Consider the following 22,348-nt stretch of genomic DNA (forward strand, 5'->3'; position numbering starts at 1 on the left):
CCTTCCTTGTGGAATGGGCTTTTATTGATTTATGCTGCGGTAATCCTACCGCAGAATGCGCCAGCTGAATAGTGCTACAAATCCAGCGCGCAATAGACTGCTTAGAAGCAGGAGCACCCAGCTTGTTGGGTGCATACAGGATAAACAGCGAGTCAGTTTTTCTGACTCCAGCCGTCCTGGAAACATAAATTTTCAGGGCCCTGACTACGTCCAGCAACTTGGAATCCTCCAAGTCCCTAGTAGCCGCAGGCACCACAATAGGTTGGTTCAAGTGAAAAGCGGAGACCACCTTCGGGAGAAACTGAGGACGAGTCCTCAATTCTGCCCTATCCATATGGAAAATCAGATAAGGGCTTTTACAAGACAAAGCCGCCAATTCTGAAACCCGCCTGGCCGAAGCCAGGGCCAACAGCATGACCACTTTCCACGTGAGATATTTTAAATCCACAGTCTTAAGTGGTTCAAACCAATGTGATTTCAGGAATGCCAAAACCACATTGAGATCCCAAGGTGCCACTGGGGGCACAAAAGGAGGCTGAATATGCAGAACTCCTTTGACAAGTCTGAACTTCAGGCAGTGAAGCCAGTTCTTTCTGGAAGAAAATCGACAGCCGAAATCTGGACCTTGATGGACCCCAATTTGAGGCCCAACGTCACCCCTGCTTGCAGGAAGTGCAGGAATCGACCCAGTTGATATTCCTCCGTCGGGGCCTTCATGGCCTCACACCAAGCAACATATTTCCGCCAAATGCGGTGATAATGTCTTGCGGTGACATCCTTCCTGGCTTTGATCAGGGTAGGGATGACTTCCTCCGGAATACCCTTTTCCTTTAGGATCCGGTAAGTCTTGGAACAGACAGGGTCCCTGCTGCAGCAGGTCTTGTCTGAGCGGCAGAGGCCAAGGGTCCTCTGCAAGCATCTCTTGAAGTTCCGGGTACCAAGCTCTTCTTGGCCAATCCGGAACCACGAGTATAGTTTTCACTCCTCGCCTTCTTATTATTCTCAGTACCTTGGGTTTGAGAGGTAGAGGAGGAAACACATAAACAGACTGGTACACCCATGGTGTCACTAGAGCGTCCACCGCTATCGCCTGAGGGTCTCTTGACCTGGCGCAATATCTTTTCAACTTCTTGTTGAGGCGGGACGCCATCATGTCTACCTGTGGTTTTTCCCACCGGTTTACCAGCATTTGGAAGACTTCTGGATGAAGTCCCCATTCTCCCGGGTGGAGGTCGTGCCTGCTGAGGAAGTCTGCTTCCCAGTTGTCCACTCCCGGAATGAACACTGCTGTCAGTACTAACACATGATTCTCTGCCCATCGGAGAATCCTTGTGGCTTCTGCCATCGCCATCCTGCTTCTTGTGCCGCCCTGTCTGTTTACATGGGCGACCGCCGTGATGTTGTCTGACTGGATCAGTACCGGCTGGTTCTGAAGCAGGGGTCTTGCCTGGCTTAGGGCATTGTAAATGGCCCTCAGCTCCAGGATATTTATGTGAAGAGAAATCTCCTGATTTGACCAGTCCTTGGAAATTTCTTCCCTTTGTGACTGCCCCCCAGCCCCGAAGGCTGGCATCCGTTGTCACCAGGACCCAGTCCTGTATTCCGAATCTGCGGCCCTCTAGTAAATGAGCCCTCTGCAGCCACCACAGCAGCGACACCCTGGTTCTTGACAATAGGGTTATCCGCTGTTGCATCTGGAGATGGGACCCGGACCATTTGTCCAACAGGTCCCACTGGAACGTCCTTGCGTGGAACCTTCCGAATGGAATTGCTTCGTATGAAGCCACCATTTTTCCCAGGACTCGTGTGCATTGATGTACCGACACTTTTCCTGGTTTTAGGATGTCTCTGACCAGAGATGACAATTCCTCGGCTTTTTCCACCGGAAGAAACACTCTTTTCTGGTCTGTGTCCAGAAACATTCCCAGGAACAGAAGACGTGTCGTCGGGACCAGCTGTGACTTTGGAATATTGAGAATCCAGCTGTGCTGTTGTAGCACTTCCCGAGAAAGTGCTACCCCCACTACCAACTGTTCTTTGGACCTCGCCTTTATCAGGAGATCGTCCAAGTACGGGATAATTAAAACACCCTTCTTGCGAAGGAGTATCATTTCAGCCATTACCTTGGTAAAGACCCTCGGTGCCGTGGATAACCCAAACGGCAGCGTCTGGAACTGATAATGACAGTCCTGTACCACAAATCTGAGGTACTCCTGGTGCGGAGGGTAAATGGGGACATGCAGGTACGCATCCTTGATGTCCAGGGAGACCATGTAATCCCCCTCCTCCAGGCTCGCAATAACCGCCCTGAGCGATTCCATCTTGAACTTGAACCTTTTGATATAAGTGTTCAAGGATTTTAGATTTAAGATGGGTCTCACCGAACCGTCCGGTTTCGGTACCACAAACATTGTGGAGTAGTAACCCTTTCCTTGCTGAAGGAGGGGTACCTTGACAATCACTTTCTGTGAATACAGTTTTTGAATAGCCACCAACACTGCCTCCCTGAGAGGGAGTTGCCGGTAAGGCAGATTTTAGGAAACGGCGGGGGGGGGGAGACGTCTCGAATTCCAGCCTGTACCCCTGAGATACTACTTGAAGGACCCAGGGATCCACTTGTGAGAGAGCCCACTGTGTGCTGAAAAACCTGAGACGTGCCCCCACCGTTCCCGGTTCCGCCTGAGCAGCCCCAGCGTCATGCTGTGGACTTACCGGACGCAGGGGAGGACTTCTGCTCCTGGGAACTAGCTGTGTGCTGCAGCTTTTTCCCCCTTCCTCTGCCCCTCGGCAGAAAGGATGAGCCTCTAGCCCTCTTATTTTTCTGGGGCCGAAAGGACTGTACCTGATAATACGGTGCTTTCTTTTGCTGTGGGGTAGCCTGTGGCAAAAAAGTCGATTTCCCAGCAGTAGCTGTGGAAACGAGGTCTGAAAGACCCTCCCCAAAAAGTTCCACCCCTTTATAGGGTAAAACTTCCATGTGCCGCTTGGAGTCGGCATCACCTGACCATTGCCTAGTCCATAACCCCCTTCTGGCGGCAATGGACATAGCGCTTATTTTTGATGCCAGCCGGCAAATATCCCTCTGTGCATCACGCATGTATAAGACCGCGTCTTTTATATGGTCAATCGTCAGCAAAATATTGTCCCTATCCATGGTATCAATGTTTTCCGACAGGGAATCTGACCACGCAGCTGCAGCACTGCACTTCCAAGCCGATGCAATAGCAGGTCTCAATATAAGGCCAGTGTGTGTGTGTATATAGCTTTTAGGGTATTTTCCTGCTTTCTATCAGCAGGTTCTTTTAGGGCGGCCGTATCCGGAGACGGTAGTGCCACCTTCTTTGATAAGCATGTCAGCGCTTTATCTACCCTAGGGGGTGTTTCCCAGCGTGACCTATCCTCTGGCGGGAAAGGGTACGCTGCCACTAATCGTTTAGAAATTATCAATTTCTTATCTGGGGAAGTCCACGCTTCCTCACACACCTCATTTAATTAGTCAGATGCAGGAAAAACTACTGGTAGTTTTCTCACCAAACATAATACCCTTTTTTGTGGTACCTGGGGTATCATCAGAAATGTGTAATACATTTTTCATTGCCTCAATCATGTAACGGGTGGATCTATTGGAGGGTACTCTCGTCTCATCATCGTCGACACTGGAGTCGGTATCCGTGTCGACATCTGTATCTGTCATCTGAGGTAACGGGCGTTTAACAGCCCCTGATGACATTTGAGACGCTTGGACAGGCACAAGCTGAGTAGCCGGCTGTCCTATGTCGTCAAACCTTTTATGTAAGGAGCTGACACTGTCACGTAATTCCTTCCATAAGTCCATCCACACTGGTGTCGACCCCGCAGGGGGTGACATCACATTCACAGGCATTTGCTCCGCCTCCACATCATTATCCTCATCATACATGTCGACACAGCAGTACCGACACACAGGGAATGCTCTTACAGAGGACAGGACCCCACAAAGCCCTTTGGGGAGACAGAGGGAGAGTATGCCAGCACACACCAGGGCGCTATATAACACAGGGATATCACCTATACAGAGTGTTTTCCCTTATAGCTGCCTATATAATATATATACTGCGCCTAAATTGTGCCCCCCCCCTCTCTTTTTTACCCTTTCTGTAGTGCAGGACTGCAGGGGAGAGCCAGGTAGCGATCCTTCCAGCGGAGCTGTGAGGGAAAATGGCGCCAGTGTGCTGAGGGAGATGGCTCCGCCCCTTTTTCGGCGGGCTTTCTCCCGCTATTTTATCGTTTCTGGCAGGGGTTAATATACACCTATATAGCCCCTGGGGCTATATATGGTGTTAATTTGCCAGCCAAGGTGTTAATATTGCTGCTCAGGGCGCTCCCGGCGCCCCCCCCAGCGCCCTGCACCCATCAGTGACCGCAGTGTGTGGTGTGCATGAGGAGCAATGGCGCACAGCTGCAGTGCTGTGCGCTACCTTGGAGAAGACAGAAGTCTTCAGCCGCCGATTTTCCGGACCTTCTTGCTTCTGGCTCTGTAAGGGGGACGGCGGCGCGGCTCCCGGAACGGACGACGAGGTCGGGTCCTGTGTTCGATCTCTCTGGAGCTAATGGTGTCCAGTAGCCTAAGAAGCCCAAGCTACCACCAGTTAGGTAGGTTCGCTTCTTCTCTCCTTAGTCCCTCGCTGCAGTGAGCCTGTTGCCAGCAGGTCTCACTGTAAAATAAAAAACCTAAACTATACTTTCTTTCTAGGAGCTCAGGAGAGCCCCTAGTGTGCATCCAGCTCGGCCGGGCACAGAAATCTAACTGAGGCTTGGAGGAGGGTCATAGGGGGAGGAGCCAGTGCACACCAGATAGTCCTAAATCTTTCTATAGAGTGCCCAGTCTCCTGCGGAGCCTGTCTATTCCCCATGGTCCTTACGGAGTCCCCAGCATCCGCTAGGACGTCAGAGAAATATTCTTTTTTGGAGAGTGGGAGGAAACCTGAGAACACAAGGGACATACTTACCTACTTTTCTTCTCTCCTCTTCGGGAGATACTCGGAGAGGAGAAGCAAGTAGGCGGTGACGGAGGCGGGGCTAATAGCATCATTAGGCCCTGCCTACTGCACAAGCAAATACCACGATTGGGCAGTATTTGAATATGGGCGGAGCTTCGATGACGCGATTAACATATGACACTGTTAAGCCCCGCCCCCTCCGTCGGGTCCTCGATTCAGCACTATTTAGCTCCCCACTCTGCCCACTTTCCTAGGAAGTGGGAAGAATGTGGGAGGGGTGCCCACTCTTCCGGGGCTGCGGGGGACTACTCGAGAAACCGGGAGTCTCCTGCAGAATCTGGGAGAGTAGGCAAGTCTGACAAGGGAAACCCACATAAGCACGAGGAGAACATACAAACTCCACACAGTTAGGACCGTGGTGGGAATTGAACCCAAGACCTCAGTGATGTGAGTTGTTAATGTTAACCATTACACCATCCGTACTGCCCTACTTTCTGGCAGTTGTAGCAGATTATTTATCAAGTAGTTGCAGAATATTGTCCCAGAACTCCTGTTGTTGGGAATACCCGCAAATATTTAGAATATCTGCTGCAGACCCCTTCTAAAGCTTTCACATCGCAAACCCGGTAAGGACACGGCTTTTGAACACGCGTCCGACCAAGCTATACCCCTTTCACATCGCATTTTGGAGCCGGGTTATTACCATGTTATTCCCGGGTTGGTGCTTTTCACACTGAACCACGGTTCACCAGTTTAAAACAGTGTGATGTCACTTTAAATGGACTTTTCTGTCTCACGTATGACGTTTCACAGTGAAAGGAGGCGCTGGGGAGTGCAGGAATGAATGGCCGACACAGCACATGTCTGTAGAGACTTTGTGATAGTCTTAGCTGTGTTTGTATAGGTCAGTGTTTCCCAACCGCAGTCCTCAAGGAACACTAAAAGGCCCTACACACTTAAAGATTATCTGTCCAATCTGGCTGATTGGAAAGAAAATCTGGCAATGGTTGGGCGCAAATTACAATCAACAATTTGCTACCAAAATCAAGAAAATGGACAAAAACAGTTCAGATAAATTGGTTTAATGAAACAAACTTAACCAATTTGTCTTAAAGTCCATTTTTGTCTGTTTTCCAATGTTTGAGAGCAAAATAGTGAATTGCCATTTGCTCCCATACATTGCCAGATTTTCTTTCCAATCAGCCAGATTGGACAGATAATCTTTTAGTGTGTAGGGCCCTTAACAGTGCAGGTTTTAGTGATATCCAGGCTTGAACACAGGTGACTTAATTATAACCTCAGTTATTTTGATTTAACCATCTGTGCTGAAGCCTGGATATCACTAAAACCTTCACTGTTGGTGTGCCTTGAGGACCGCGGTTGGGAATGCCTGGTATAGGTTATTGCATCCTTTACAGGCGATTTCAGCCTCCCCTCTAATCCTCAACAACTCCCTGACTTCGCTATCTCTCCAGGTCGCCATATTTTGAATGCACTGTGACTGCTGTATAAAAGCTCAGCCGCTGTTTACAGAGCGCTGCCTGTTGTTTCTGGGTTCAGGCTGGTGACATCATGCAGGGAGACAGTCTGTCACCTCCTTATAAAGATTCCAGGGTTGAATATACCGGGTCTGAGGCTTTCACTCTGCCAAATGAATCACGTCCGAACCGTGTAGGATCCTTCTAACATGGGTTGGAATACCGGGTTGTTGGACCCAGTAAATTCACTATGGCGTTTTCACATTGCAGCTCGATCCGAGTTGACACGGCTAAATCTCTGCAATATACCGGGTTTTTAATGCGATGTGAAAAGGGTAAGAGGCTACAGATCGCAGAAATGACCAAACCCCTCCCCAGCAGTAACCGCCGCACGTGCATCATCATCAGATCGCGCATTCGTAGAAACCCAAAGCATAGTTGCCTACCCTCCCTTATTCTGCAGGAGACTCCCTAAAATAGCAGCAATCTCCCTGACTCCCTGAATAGACCAGAAATCTCCCTGATTCCCTCTTACCCCCATTATACAGCGGTTACATTCTTGGGGTAAAAAAATGAAATCAGAGATACATACATTCAAATGAGCTCATCTGCGCCATTTCCCTGCATTAGGTATAAGGCACAATGATCCCTATGGCTACATGCATTTTATATAAGGTTTTCTGTGGCCACTTACAGTATATGGAACCTCTTGTAAAACACAATACACAAACACATCCTGCAAAATATCAGTGTCTTTTCTTCAACGAGTAGATCTTACTAACTTTGGGGCTCATTTACATATGTATGTTAAGGGGGGTACACACGGAGCGATGTTCACTTCATTTCTAAGCAATTAGACTAGATTGCTTAGAAATTAAGAACACATCGCTCCGTGTGTAGGGGTGCCGGCGACAGAAATGCGCGACGCTATCGCCGGTGCCAGATTGGCACAATCTAGCACATCGCTCATTTCTCCCACTGGGTGAAATGAGCGCCCCCTCGTTCCTCAGCACACATCGCGCTGTTCTGAGCAGGGGGGTAATGGGGGGGGGCGAGATGTGCGCTGGGCGGTCACTGATAGATCACTCAGCAAACACCTCGGGGAAAATGAGAACGTGTGTACTAGCCTTAAGCCATATTTATGACACTCCTCTTAGATGTAGCAGCGCGTGTCCGCACTGCACTGACAGGCGTTACTTTCACAATCTCCCTGACAGGCTTTCTCAAAAGTTCCCAAAGGAGAAGGGTAATCATTATTTTGCAATCATTTCACTTAAGCAGTGCAGGGAGGAGTTCCTTTCGGACCCCTTGTCCCTGCACATGAGGAATAGAATATTCAGGTGATGTATAAATTTCTAATTACCGCAAATAGCAGCAATCAAAAAAAAAAAAAATTAAAAAAATATAGCTTTATCTGCTCTAAAACCCAATAATTAGTAAATAAAATTTCTCTGACGTCCTAGTGGATGCTGGGACTCCTTAAGGACCATGGGGAATAGCGGCTCCGCAGGAGACAGGGCACAAAATAAAAGCTTAAGGATCAGGTGGTGTGCACTGGCTCCTCCCCCTATGACCCTCCTCCAAGCCTCAGTTAGATTTTGTGCCCGAACGAGAAGGGTGCAATCTAGGTGGCTCTCCTAAAGAGCTGCTTAGAGAAAGTTTAGCTTAGGTTTTTTACTTTACAGTGAGTCCTGCTGGCAACAGGATCACTGCAACGAGGGACTTAGGGGAGAAGTAGTGAACTCACCTGCGTGCAGAGTGGATTTGCTGCTTGGCTACTGGACACTAGCTCCAGAGGGACGATCACAGGTACAGCCTGGATGGTCACCGGAGCCGCGCCGCCGGCCCCCTTGCAGACGCTGAAGAGAGAAGAGGTCCAAAATCGGCGGCTGAAGACTCCTGAGTCTTCATAAAGGTAGCGCACAGCACTGCAGCTGTGCGCCATTTTCCTCTCAGCACACTTCACACAACAGTCACTGAGGGTGCAGAGCGCTGGGGGGGGCGCTCTGAGAGGCAAATAAAAACCTTATTAGAGGCAAAAAATACCTCACATATAGCCCACAGAGGCTATATGGAGATATTTAACCCCTGCCTAACTTCAAAAATAGCGGGAGACGAGCCCGCCGTAAAAGGGGCGGGGCCTATCTCCTCAGCACACAGCGCCATTTTCTCTCACAGAAAAGCTGGAGAGAAGGCTCCCAGGCTCTCCCCTGCACTGCACTACAGAAACAGGGTTAAAACAGAGAGGGGGGGCACTGATTTTGGCGATATTGTATATATATATAAAAGATGCTATAAGGGAGAAACACTTATATAAGGTTGTCCCTATATAATTATAGCGTTTTTGGTGTGTGCTGGCAGACTCTCCCTCTGTCTCCCCAAAGGGCTAGTGGGTCCTGTCCTCTGTCAGAGCATTCCCGGTGTGTGTGCTGTGTGTCGGTACGTGTGTGTCGACATGTATGAGGACGATGTTGGTGAGGAGGCGGAGAAATTGCCTGTAATGGTGATGTCACTCTCTAGGGAGTCGACACCGGAATGGATGGCTTATTTAGAGAATTACGTGAGAATGTCAACACGCTGCAAGGTCGGTTGACGACATGAGACGGCCGACAATCTATTAGGACCGGTCCAGGCGTCTCAGAAACACCGTCAGGGGTTTTTAAAAACGCCCATTTACCTCAGTCGGTCGACACAGACACAGACACGGACACTGAATACAGTGTCGACGGTGAATAAACAAACGTATTTCTCATTAGGGCCACACGTTAAGGGCAATGAAGGAGGTGTTACGTGTTTCTGATACTACAAGTACCACAAGAAAGGGTATTATGTGGGAGTGGAAAAAACTACCTGTAGTTTTTCCTGAATCAGATAAAATAAAATGAAGTGTGTGATGATGCGTAGGGTTACCCCGATAGCAAATATTGGCGTTATACCCTTTCCCGCCAGAAATTAGGGTACGTTGGGAAACACCCCTTAGGGTGATAAGGCGCTCACACGCTTATCAAGTGGCGTTACCGTCTCCAGATACGGCCGCCCTCAAGGAGCCAGCTGATAGGAAGCTGGAAAAATATCCTAAAAAGTATATACACACATACGGTGGTTATACTGCGACCAGCGATCGCCATCAGCCTGGAGATGCAGTGCTGGGTTGGCTTGGTCGGATTCCCTGACTGAAAATATTTTATTCATGTAGAGCATTTAATAGGATGCATTCTATATATATGTATGTGAGATGCACAGAGGGATATTTGCTCTCTGGCATCAAGATAAGTGCGTTGTCCATATCTCCCAGAAGATGTCAGGGACACGACAGTGGTCAGGTGATACAGATCCCATACGGCAGATGGAAGTATTGCTGTATAAAGGGAAGGAGTTATTTGGGGGTCGGTCCATCGGACCTGGGGACCACAGCAACAGCTGGGAAATCCAACCTTTTTTACCCCAAGTTACATCTCAGCTAAAAAAGACACCGTCTTTTCAGCCTCAATCTTTCCTTTCCCATGAGGGCATGCAGGCAAAAGGCCAGTCATATCTGCCCAGACATAGAGGTAAGGGAAGTAGACTGCAGCAGGCAGCCCTTTCCCAGGAAAAGAAGCCCTCCACCGCGTCTGCCAAGTCCTCAGCATGACGCTGGGGCCGTGCAAGCGGACTCAAGGTGGGGGGGTAGTCTCAAGAGTCTCAGGGCGCAGTGGGATCACTCGCAAGTTGACCCCTAGATCGTACGAGTATTATCCCAGGGGTAAAGATTGGAGAGTCGAGACATCTTCTCCTCGCAGGTTCCTGAAGTCTGCTTTACCAACGGCTCCCTCCGACAGGGAGGCAGCATTGGAAACAATTCACAAGCTGTATATCCAGCAGGTGATAATCAAAGTACCCCTCCTACGACAAGGAAAAGGGTATTATTTTTCCACACTATATTGTGGTACTGAAGCCAGACGGCTTGGTGACACATAGTCTAAATCTAAAATGTTTTGAACACTTACATAAAAGGTTCAAATCGAGATAAAGTCACTCAGAGCAGTGATAGCGAACCGGAAAAAAGGGGACTATATGGTGTCCCTGGACATCAAGGATTACCTCCATGTCCAAATTTTGTCCTTCTCATCAAGGGTACCTCTGGTTCGTGGTACAGAACTGTCAATATCAGTTTCAGACGATGCCGTTTGAATTATCCACGGCACCCCGGGCCTTTTTACCAAGGTAATGGCCGAAAAGATGTTTCTTCAAAGAAAAAAGGCATCTAAATTATCCCTTACTTGCACGACCTAAAAAGGGCAAGTTCCAGAGAACAGTTGGAGGTCGGAAGAGCACTATCTAAAGTAGTTCTTCGACGGCACGACTGGATTCTAAATATTCCAAGAATCGCAGCTGTTTTCCGACGATACGTCTGCTGTTCCTAGGGATGATTCTGGACACGGTTCAGAAAAAGGTTTTTCTTCCCGAGGAAAAAGCCAAGGAGTTATCCGACCTGTCAGGAACCTCCTAAAACCAGGAAAGGTGTCTGTACATCAATGCACAAGAGTCCTGGGAAAAATGGTGGCTTTTTACGAAGCAATTCCATTCGGCAGATTCCATGCAAGAATTTTCCAAAGGGATCTGTTGGACAAATGGTCAGGGTCGCATCCTCAGATGCACCTGCGAATAACCCTGTCGCCAAGGACAAGGGTATATCTTCTGTGGTGGTTGCAAAAGGCTCATCTATTGGAGGGCCGCAGATTCGGCATACAGGATTTGATCCTGGTGACCACGGACGCCAGCCTGAGAGGTTGGGGAGCAGTCACACAAGGAAGAAACTTCCAGGGGGTATGGACGAACCTGGAAAAGTCTCTTCACATAAACATTCTGGTACTAAGAGCAATCTAAAATGCTCTAAGCCAGGCGGAACCACTCCTGCAAGGAAAACCGGTGTTGATTCAGTCGGACAACATCAGGGCGGTCGCCCATGTAAACAGACAGGGCGGCACAAGAAGCAGGAGTGCAATGGCAGAAGCTGCCAAGATTCTTCGCTGGGCGGAGAATCACGTAATAGCACTGTCAGCAGTGTTCTTCCCGGGCGTGGACAACTGGGAAGCAGACTTCCTCAGCAGACACGATATTCACCCGGGAGAGGGGGGTCTTCATCCAGAAGTCTTCCACATGCTAATAAACTGTTGGGAAAGACCAATGGTAGACATGATGGCGTCTCGCCTCAACAAGAAACTGGACAAGTATTGCGCCAGGTCAAGAGATCCACAGGCAATAGCTGTGGACGCACTGGTAACACCTTGGGTGTACAAATCAGTATATGTGTTTCCTCCTCTGCCTCTCATACCAAAGGTATTGAAGATTATACGGTGAGGAGGAGTAAGAACAATACTAGTGGCTCCGGATTGGCCAAGAAGGACTTGGTACCCGGAACTTCAAGAGTTGGTCACGGACGACCCGTGCCCTCTACTTCTGAGAAGGGACCTGCTACAACAGGGTCCCTGTCTCTTTCAAGACTTACCGCGGCTGCGTTTGACGGCATGGCGGTTGAACGCCAGATCCTAAAAGGGAAAGGCATTCCAGAAGAAGTCATTCCTACCTTGATTAAGGCAAGGAAGGAAGTCACCGCGAAACATTATCACCGCATTTGGCGAAAATATGTCGCGTGGTGCGAGGATCGGAGTGTTCCGACGGAGGAATTTCAACTGGGTCGTTTCCTACATTTCCTACAATCAGGATTGTCTATGGGTCTCAAATTGAGATCTATTAAGGTTCAAATTTCGGCCCTGTCAATATTCTTCCAAAAAGAATTGGCCTCAGTTCCTGAGGTACAGACTTTTGTTAAAGGAGTACTGCATATACAGCCTCCTGTGGTGCCTCCGGTGGCACCGTGGGATCTAAATGTAGTTTTAGATTTCCTCAAATCCCATTGGTTTGAACCATTGAAAAAGGTGGATTTTAAATATCTCACATGGAAAGTGACTATGTTACTGGCCCTGGCTTCCGCCAGGAGAGTATCTAAATTGGCGGCTTTATCTTATAAAAGCCCTTATCTAATCTTCCATTCGGATAGGGCAGAACTGAGGACTCGTCCGCATTTTCTCCCTAAGGTGGTATCAGCGTTTCACCTGAACCAACCTATTGTGGTGCCTGCGGCCACTGGCGACTTGGAGGACTCCAAGTTGTTGGACGTTGTCAGAGCCTTAAAAATATACATTTCAAGGACGGCTGAAGTCAGAAAATCTGACTCGCTGTTGATACTATATGCACCCAACAAGTTGGGTGCCCCTGCTTCTAAGCAGACGATTGCTCGTTGGATTTGTAACACAATTCAACTTGCTCATTCTGTGGCAGGCCTGCCACAGCCTAAATCTGTTAAGGCCCATTCCACAAGGAAGGTGGGCTCATCTTGGGCGGCTGCCCGAGGGGTCTCGGCATTACAATTCTGTCGAGCAGCTACGTGGTCGGGGGAAAACACGTTTGTAAAATTCTACAAATTTGATACCCTGGCAAAAGAGGACTTGGAATTCTCTCATTCGGTGCTGCAGAGTCATCCGCACTCTCCCGCCCGTTTGGGAGCTTTGGTATAATCCCCATGGTCCTTAAGGAGTCCCAGCATCCACTAGGACGTCAGAGAAAATAAGATTTTACTTACCGATAAATCTATTTCTCGTAGTCCGTAGTGGATGCTGGGCGCCCATCCCTAGTGCGGATTGTCTGCAATACTTGTATATAGTTATTGTTACAAAAATTCGGGTTATTATTGTTGTGAGCCATCTTTTCAGAGGCTCCTTTGCGTTTATCATACTGTTAACTGGGTTCAGATCACAAGTTGTACGGTGTGATTGGTGTGGCTGGTATGAGTCTTACCCGGGATTCAATATCCTTCCTTATTATGTACGCTCGTCCGGGCACAGTATCCTAACTGAGGCTTGGAGGAGGGTCATAGGGGGAGGAGCCAGTGCACACCACCTGATCCTTAAGCTTTTATTTTGTGCCCTGTCTCCTGCGGAGCCGCTATTCCCCATGGTCCTTAAGGAGTCCCAGCATCCACTACGGACTACGAGAAATAGATTTATCGGTAAGTAAAATCTTATTATAAAAATAAAGTAAATTAAAAAAAAAAAAAAAAAAAAGTGTATGTTGGAAGAGGGAATGTGCCAATAACTTAAGCAAACTGAGTAACACGCCCTTTCCTACAATGGACTCCCTGTATTACACCAGGAATAAGGCGCTATAAAGGACACCGCTGTTTGTCCTCTGCAGCTTATTGACGTCGGAAAAGAAATTCTGCGAGAATAGTTTTGTTTTAGGAGACACACACACACACACACACACACACGACACAAAAACAAAATGCCGACACACAGGACAGGTCCCTAAAATGGAGAATTGGAATTACATCCCATCTAGACTGGATTCATGAGGGTGACGGGCACTGGGGAACCAGCTGGGACATTACTCCCCACTCAGGATATAGTTTGGGATTATATTTGGAGCTGTAACATTAACCCTAATTTATAGTCATTGAAGAAAAAAAAAACTGGATTTTTTTTTTACCCACATGTAACAAAATAAAACCAAGAAAAGAGAAGTGCGATCAGCCAGAAACGTGCGGTATAATCATTCATCGCCTCTAAAAACCACCGAGAAAGTCCAGGGACAGGTGTGTGATCGGGTGGTCTTCAGTATGCCGAATGTCATACCATACTACACCTGTGTGATCATCCCCCTGCGCTGACCAGGTGAGAGCAGGTAACCTGTATTTACAGAGTGCTGGGTGGGGGGTTCCCTGTAATCACTGATATACAGGTCAGTAACACCACACTCCCCATCCGGTGTGTAACTACAGAGACCAGCATGCCCTGCCACCCAGATCAGATAACCTCATGGAATTATCCCTCTCCTCTGCACTCTGATACATTTTACACACATACAATGGTAGGGCATGCTGGCACCTGTAGTACTTCTCCAGGATGGTGCACTCACTCACTCTGGGGCTCTGTGCTTTGTAAGTTAGTTACTAGTTTACGGCAACCATGTATCATACATCCACACAAAGAGATAAATTATATATATATATATATATATATATATATATATATATATATATATATATATATATATATATATATATATATATATTAATATCTGATAGAGATAGATAGATATAAAAAGGATAGCGCCTCAGGTAAATCTAATAAGACACACTGATAGGTACTTTAAAATTATTAATTTCTAAAAAGCCTCTGCAGGAATAGTATAAATATATATATATATATATATATATGGGACTTGATCACTTACATTTGCGAGCCCATCCAACAACACCACTGCAAATACTTTTCCACTTGTTAATCCAACAACTCCTCTTCCTAAGAAAACTACTTAGAATGACAAGGTCCTGCTAGAAAGCTGCTTATATAGTCTAGGTAGGTGTTTGGGAGGGGAGTAAAAAAGTCCCTGTCGTCTTAGCACCTACCAACGTAGCGCATCAGGGGTGTGGCCTACCGGAGAGGGCGTGGCCTCGCGGCAAGCGCCCGCGATCGCAAGCCACGCCCCCGATTTCGTCATTATGGGGTCATGAACAGCGCTCAGAGAGCTGCTGGCCACGCCCCCTGCCCAGCTCTGCCGTGAATGGACACTGTGCGCATGCGCAACAGCGTCTATTCACCGCTGCTTTACTCGGAGCAGCGAGTGACAGGGGAGGGAAGGGAGGGGGAAGGGGAGGGAAGGGAGGGGGGAGGGGGAGGGGGAGGGGAGGGGGAGGGGAAGGGAGGGGAGGGGAAGGGAGGGGAGGGGAGGGGAAGGGAGGGGAGGGGAGGGGGGGGAAATCTCCCAAATGCCCCCCACCCGTGGGACACTGCGACCTGCTGGTGGGACAGCGGGACAGACCGTAAAAATCTGGACTGTCCCGCCAAAATCTGGACAGTTGGGACTGAGGTATGCTGTCGTACATGAAGGATTTGTCCTCTGGCGCCCCTTCCTGGCAAGTGCTGAGTGGTACAATTGTTCTGTCTGTAATTATGCAGCCATTTCCACCACCTGCACACACCGCCATACGCCAGACCTGCAGCACGCTTACAAGTGCTGGTGTGCCATGGTGTTAGTGACAGCGACCTGATTCAGTGATGTATGCTAATGCGCTCGCAGCTGTGTTCCCGTGCGCAGGATGCACCAATGCTGAAGTGTGGCCGCTTACCGCATATGCTGGGCAATGCTCTCATTACATAGACTTACCATACCATGATGCGGGGCACTAATGAATTACACAGGTGCTGGGGCTGCTGACTTCAAGCCGGAATTTCACCTGGTTTTTATCAGTCACAGAACCTGTGTATTCCGTGAGTGTCCCGGTTTAAAGGGATAGTATGGTAAGCATATCTTCTTTAGAGGGCATTACCCTATAGAAGCCTATTGTCTTCTTTACGTGATTCCCAGCACCCCCACCTACCCCCTTCCCTCCGCCCGCAGCGTCTGCTGAATGACATCTGGATCCTAAACCTGGAAGTCCTTCTATTGCGAAAGACAGCTCTTATCGGGAGAGCTGTCCGGTATGCTGTTAACATCCCGGCACCTGGAGAAATGCCGGCAGTCGGAATACCGACACAAGCCCATAATTCACCCTTGGGTGGTGGTATGCGCCACCACCCGAGGGGGGATATAATATTGTGCGATGCGTGGAGAGCCCGCGAGGGGACACGCTGCGCTCACTGCTGGAATTTCGCCTGTCGTGATCCCGGCATCGATCTCCTGACCGCCGGGATCCCATACCGATCCCAGCTGTCCTTTTACAATGTTTATAAACGCCGCTATTCTTGCAATGAGTGACGGGATGTATCGTATGCAGAATGCGATGCGTCAGGGGTTGAGGACATGAAAGTTAGTAAGAAATGTATATACTTAGAGTATGTATGTGTGTGTGTGTGTATGTATATATATATATATATATATATATATATACACATATTTCTCTGACGTCCTAGTGGATGCTGGGAACTCCGTAAGGACAATGGGAAATAGCGGCTCCGCAGGAGACTGGGCACAACTAAAAGAAAGCTTTTAGACTACCTGGTGTGCACTGGCTCCTCCCACTATGACCCTCCTCCAGACCTCAGTTAGAATATTGTGCCCGGCCGAGCTGGAGGCACACTAGGGGCTCTCCTGAGCTCCTAGAAAGAAAGTTTATTTTAGGTTTTTTATTTTACAGTGAGACCTGCTGGCAACAGGCTCACTGCAACGAGGGACTAAGGGGAGAAGAAGCGAACCTACCTGCTTGCAGCTAGCTTGGGCTTCTTAGGCTACTGGACACCATTAGCTCCAGAGGGATCGACCGCAGGACCCGACCTTGATGTTCGGTCCCAGAGCCGCGCCGCCGTCCCCCTTACAGAGCCAGAAGCAAGAAGATGGTCCGGAAAATCGGCGGCAGAAGACTTCAGTCTTCACCAAGGTAGCGCACAGCACTGCAGCTGTGCGCCATTGCTCCTCATGTACACCTCACACTCCGGTCACTGGTGGGTGCAGGGCACTGGGGGGGGGGGCGCCCTGAGGGCAATATTACACACCTTGGCTGGCAAATCTACACCATATATAGCCCCAGAGGCTATATAGGTGTAAATTAATACCCCTGCCAGAGTTTCAAAAACACGGGAGAAGTCCGCCGAAAAAGGGGCGGGGCTATCTCCCTCAGCACACTGGCGCCATTTCTCCCTCACAGCTCCGCTGGAAGGAAGCTCCCTGGCTCTCCCCTGCAGTCTACACTACAGAAGGGTAAAAAAGAGGGGGGGGGGGGGGGGCACTAAATTTAGGCGCAGTATAATAATTATAGCAGCTATAAGGGGATATAATTCAGTTAGTCCCTGTATTATATAGCGCTCTGGTGTGTGCTGGCATACTCTCTCTCTGTCTCCCCAAAGGGCTTCCTGGGGTCCTGTCCTCTGTCAGAGCACTCCCTGTGTGTGTGCGGTGTGTCGGTACGGCTGTGTCGACATGTTTGATGAGGAGGCTTATGTGGAGGAGGAGCAGATGCCTATAAATGTGATGTCACCCCCTGCGGGGCAGACACCTGAGTGGATGGACTTATGGAAGGAATTACGTGCAAGTGTCGACTCCTTACATAAAAAATTTGACGACATGCCAAATGCGGGACAGCCGGCTTCTCAGCTCGTGCCTGCCCAGACGTCTCAAAGGCCATCAGGGGCTCTAAAGCGCCCGCTACCTCAGATGGCAGACACAGATGTCGACACGGATACTGATACCAGTGTCGACGACGAAGAGACTAATTTAATGTCCAATAGGGCCACTCGTTACATGATTGAGGCAATGAAAGAGGTATTACACATTTCTGATATTACCCCAGGTACCACAAAAAAGGGTATTATGTTTGGGGAGAAAAAACTACCAGTGGTTTTTCCCCTGTCTGAAGAATTAAATGAAGTGTGTGAAGAAGCGTGGGCTTTTCCCGATAAAAAATTGGTAATTTCTAAAAAGTTACTAATGGCGTACCCTTTCCCTCCAGAGGATAGGTCACGTTGGGAGACACCCCCTAGGGTGGATAAAGCGCTCACACGCTTGTCAAAGAAGGTGGCACTACCGTCTCCGGATACGGCCGCCCTAAAGGAGCCTGCTGATAGAAAGCAGGAAGCGATCCTGAAGTCTGTATATACACACTCAGGCATTATACTGAGACCAGCTATTGCTTCAGCATGGATGTGCAGTGCTGCAGCTGCGTGGTCAGACTCCCTGTCGGAAAACATTGACACCCTAGACAGGGACACTGTATTGCTAACCATAGAGCATATTAAAGACTCAGTCTTATACATGAGAGATGCACAGAGGGAGATCTGCCGGCTGGCATCTAAAATAAGTGCAATGTCCATTTCTGCCAGAAGAGGCTTATGGACTCGGCAGTGGACAGGGGATGCAGATTCTAAAAGGCACATGGAAGTTTTGCCTTATAAGGGTGAGGAGTTATTCGGGGATGGTCTCTCAGACCTAGTTTCCACAGCAACAGCTGGGAAGTCAGCTTTTTTGCCCCATGTTCCCTCACAACCTAAGAAAGTGCCGTATTATCAGGTACAGTCCTTTCGGCCCCAGAAAAGCAAGTGGGGTAAAGGCGGGTCCTTTCTGCCCAGAGGCAGAGGTAGGGGAAAAAACTGCAACAAACAGCCGGTTCCCAGGAACAAAAGTCCTCCCCCGCTTCCTCCAAGTCCGCCGCATGACGGTGGGGCTCCACAGGCGGAGCCAGGTTCGGTGGGGGGCCGCCTCAAAAAGTTCAGCGATCAGTGGGCTCGCTCACAGGTGGATCCCTGGATCCTTCAAATAGTATCTCGGGTACAAGCTGGAATTCGAAACGTCTCCCCCCCCGCCGTTTCCTCAAATATGCCTTGCCGACAACCCCCTCAGGCAGGGAGGCTGTGCTAGAGGCAATTCACAAGCTGTATTCCCAGCAGGTGATAGTCAAGGTGCACCTACTTCAACAAGGACGGGGTTACTATTCCACAATGTTTGTGGTACCCAAACCGGACGGTTCGGTGAGACCCATTTTAAATTTGAAATCCTTGAACACATATATAAAAAAATTCAAGTTCAAGATGGAATCGCTCAGGGCGGTTATTGCAAGTCTGGACGAGGGGGATTACATGGTATCCCTGGACATCAAGGATGCTTACCTGCATGTCCCCGTTTACCATCCTCACCAGGAGTACCTCAGATTTGTGGTACAGGATTGTCATTACCAATGCCAGACGCTGCCGTTTGGGCTGTCCACGGCACCGAGGGTATTTACCAAGGTAATGGCAGAAATGATGATACTCCTTCGAAAAAAGGGAGTTTTAATTATCCCGTACTTGGACGATCTCCTGATAAAGGCAAGGTCCAAGGAGCAGTTGTTAGTCGGGGTAGCACTATCTCGGGAAGTGCTACAACAGCACGGTTGGATTCTAAACATTCCAAAGTCACAGCTGGTTCCTACGACACGTCTACTGTTCCTGGGGATGGTTCTGGACACAGACCAGAAAAAAGTGTTTCTCCCGGAGGAGAAAGCCAAGGAGCTGTCATCTCTAGTCAGAGACCTCCTGAAGCCAAAACAGGTATCGGTGCATCACTGCACGCAAGTTCTGGGAAAAATGGTAGCTTCCTACGAAGCAATCCCATTCGGCAGGTTCCATGCAAGAACTTTTCAGTGGGACCTGTTGGACAAGTGGTCCGGATCGCATCTTCAGATGCATCGGCTGATAACCGTATCTCCAAGGACCAGGGTATCTCTGCTGTGGTGGCTGCAGAGTGCTCATCTTCAAGAGGGCCGCAGGTTCGGCATACAGGGTCCTGGTGACCATGGATGCCAGCTTTCGAGGCTGGGGGGCAGTCACACAGGGAAGAAACTTCCAAGGACTTTGGTCAAGTCAGGAGACTTCCCTACACATAAATATTCTGGAACTGAGGGCCATTTACAATGCCCTAAGTCAGGCAAGGCCCCTGCTTCAAAACCAGCCGGTACTGATCCAATCAGACAACATCACGGCAGTCGCCCATGTAAACCGACAGGGCGGCACAAGAAGCAGGATGGCGATGGCAGAAGCCACAAGGATTCTCCGATGGGCGGAAAATCACGTGTTAGCACTGTCAGCAGTGTTCATTCCGGGAGTGGACAACTGGGAAGCAGATTTCCTCAGCAGACACGACCTACACCCAGGAGAGTGGGGACTTCATCCAGAAGTCTTCCAACTGATGGTAAACCGTTGGGAAAGGCCACAGGTGGACATGATGGCGTCCCGCTTAAACAAAAAGCTAAAGAGATATTGCGCCAGGTCAAGGGACCCTCAGGCAATAGCTGTGGACGCTCTAGTGACACCGTGGGTGTACCAGTCGGTTTATGTGTTCCCTCCTCTGCCTCTCATACCAAAGGTACTGAGAATAATAAGAAGACGAGGAGTAAGAACGATACTCGTGGTTCCGGATTGGCCAAGAAGAGCTTGGTACCCAGAACTTCAAGAAATGATATCAGAGGACCCATGGCCTCTACCGCTCAAGACAGGATCTGCTACAGCAGGGGCCCTGTCTGTTCCAAGACTTACCGCGGCTACGTTTGACGGCATGGCGGTTGAACACCGGATCCTAAAGGAAAAGGGCATTCCGGAGGAAGTCATTCCTACGCTGATTAAAGCCAGGAAAGAAGTAACCGCAAACCATTATCACCGTATTTGGCGAAAATATGTTGCGTGGTGTGAGGCCAGGAAGGCCCCAACAGAGGAATTTCAGCTGGGTCGATTTCTGCACTTCCTACAGTCAGGAGTGACTATGGGCCTAAAATTGGGTTCCATTAAGGTCCAGATTTCGGCTCTGTCGATTTTCTTTCAGAAAGAACTGGCTTCACTGCCTGAAGTTCAGACTTTTGTAAAGGGAGTGCAGCATATTCAGCCCCCTTTTGTGCCTCCAGTGGCACCTTGGGATCTCAACATGGAGTTTCCTAAAATCACATTGGTTTGAGCCACTTAAAACCGTGGATCTGAAATATCTCACGTGGAAAGTGGTCATGTTGTTGGCCTTGGCTTCAGCCAGGCGTGTGTCAGAATTGGCGGCTTTGTCATGTAAAAGCCCTTATCTGATTTTCCATATGGATAGGGCAGAATTGAGGACTCGTCCCCAGTTTCTCCCTAAGGTGGTATCAGCTTTTCACTTGAACCAACCTATTGTAGTGCCTGCGGCTACTAGGGACTTGGAGGATTCCAGGTTACTGGACGTAGTAAGGGCCTTGAAAATTTATGTTTCCAGGACGGCTGGAGTCAGGAAAACTGACTCGCTTTTTATCCTGTATGCACCCAACAAGCTGGGTGCTCCTGCTTCTAAGCAGACTATCGCTCGCTGGATTTGTAGCACAATTCTGCTGGCACATTCTGCGGCTGGACTGCCGCATCCTAAATCAGTAAAAGCCCATTCCACGAGGAAAGTGGGCTCATCTTGGGCGGCTGCCCGAGGGGTCTCGGCTTTACAACTTTGCCGAGCTGCTACTTGGTCAGGGTCAAACACGTTTGCAAAATTCTACAAATTTGACACCCTGGCTGAGGAGGACCTTGAGTTCTCTCATTCGGTGCTGCAGAGTCATCCGCACTCTCCCGCCCGTTTGGGAGCTTTGGTATAATCCCCATGGTCCTTACGGAGTTCCCAGCATCCACTAGGACATCAGAGAAAATAAGATTTTACTCACCGGTAAATCTATTTCTCGTAGTCCGTAGTGGATGCTGGGCGCCCATCCCAAGTGCGGATTGTCTGCAATACTTGTATATAGTTATTGCCTAACTAAAGGGTTATTGTTGTGAGCCATCTGTTGAGAGGCTCAGTTTATAGTTCATACTGTTAGCTGGGTATAGTATCACGAGTTATACGGTGTGATTGGTGTGGCTGGTATGAGTCTTACCCGGGATTCAAAATCCTTCCTTATTGTGTCAGCTCTTCCGGGCACAGTATCCTAACTGAGGTCTGGAGGAGGGTCATAGTGGGAGGAGCCAGTGCACACCAGGAAGTCTAAAAGCTTACTTTTAGTTGTGCCCAGTCTCCTGCGGAGCCGCTATTCCCCATGGTCCTTACGGAGTTCCCAGCATCCACTACGGACTACGAGAAATAGATTTACCGGTGAGTAAAATCTTTTCTCTGACGTCCTAGTGGATGCTGGGAACTCCGTAAGGACCATGGGGTATAGCGGCTCCGCAGGAGACTGGGCACAACTAAAGAAAGCTTTAGGACTACCTGGTGTGCACTGGCTCCTCCCACTATGACCCTCCTCCAGACCTCAGTTAGAATCTTGTGCCCGGCCGAGCTGGATGCACACTATGGGCTCTCCTGAGCTCCTAGAAAGAAAGTATATTTTAGTTTTTTTATTTTACAGTGAGACCTGCTGGCAACAGGCTCACTGCAACGAGGGACTAA

The 22,348-nt window shown here is 49.1% G+C and overlaps 1 protein-coding gene across 1 annotated transcript in view; it reads right to left on the reverse strand.

Annotated features, from left to right (window-relative positions):
- Positions 1 to 15,459, reverse strand: part of LOC134970329 (tumor necrosis factor receptor superfamily member 1A-like) — a 100,128-nt gene extending 84,669 nt beyond the window's left edge. Inside the window, exon 1 of the mRNA XM_063946326.1 lies at positions 15,382 to 15,459. The gene's annotated coding sequence lies outside the window, so the exon portion shown is untranslated. The remainder of the gene's footprint in view (positions 1 to 15,381) is intronic.
- Positions 15,460 to 22,348: the final 6,889 nt, after the last annotated feature.

Source organism: Pseudophryne corroboree, chromosome 11, assembly GCF_028390025.1.
Source record: "Pseudophryne corroboree isolate aPseCor3 chromosome 11, aPseCor3.hap2, whole genome shotgun sequence".
Taxonomy (NCBI): Eukaryota; Metazoa; Chordata; class Amphibia; order Anura; family Myobatrachidae; genus Pseudophryne; species Pseudophryne corroboree.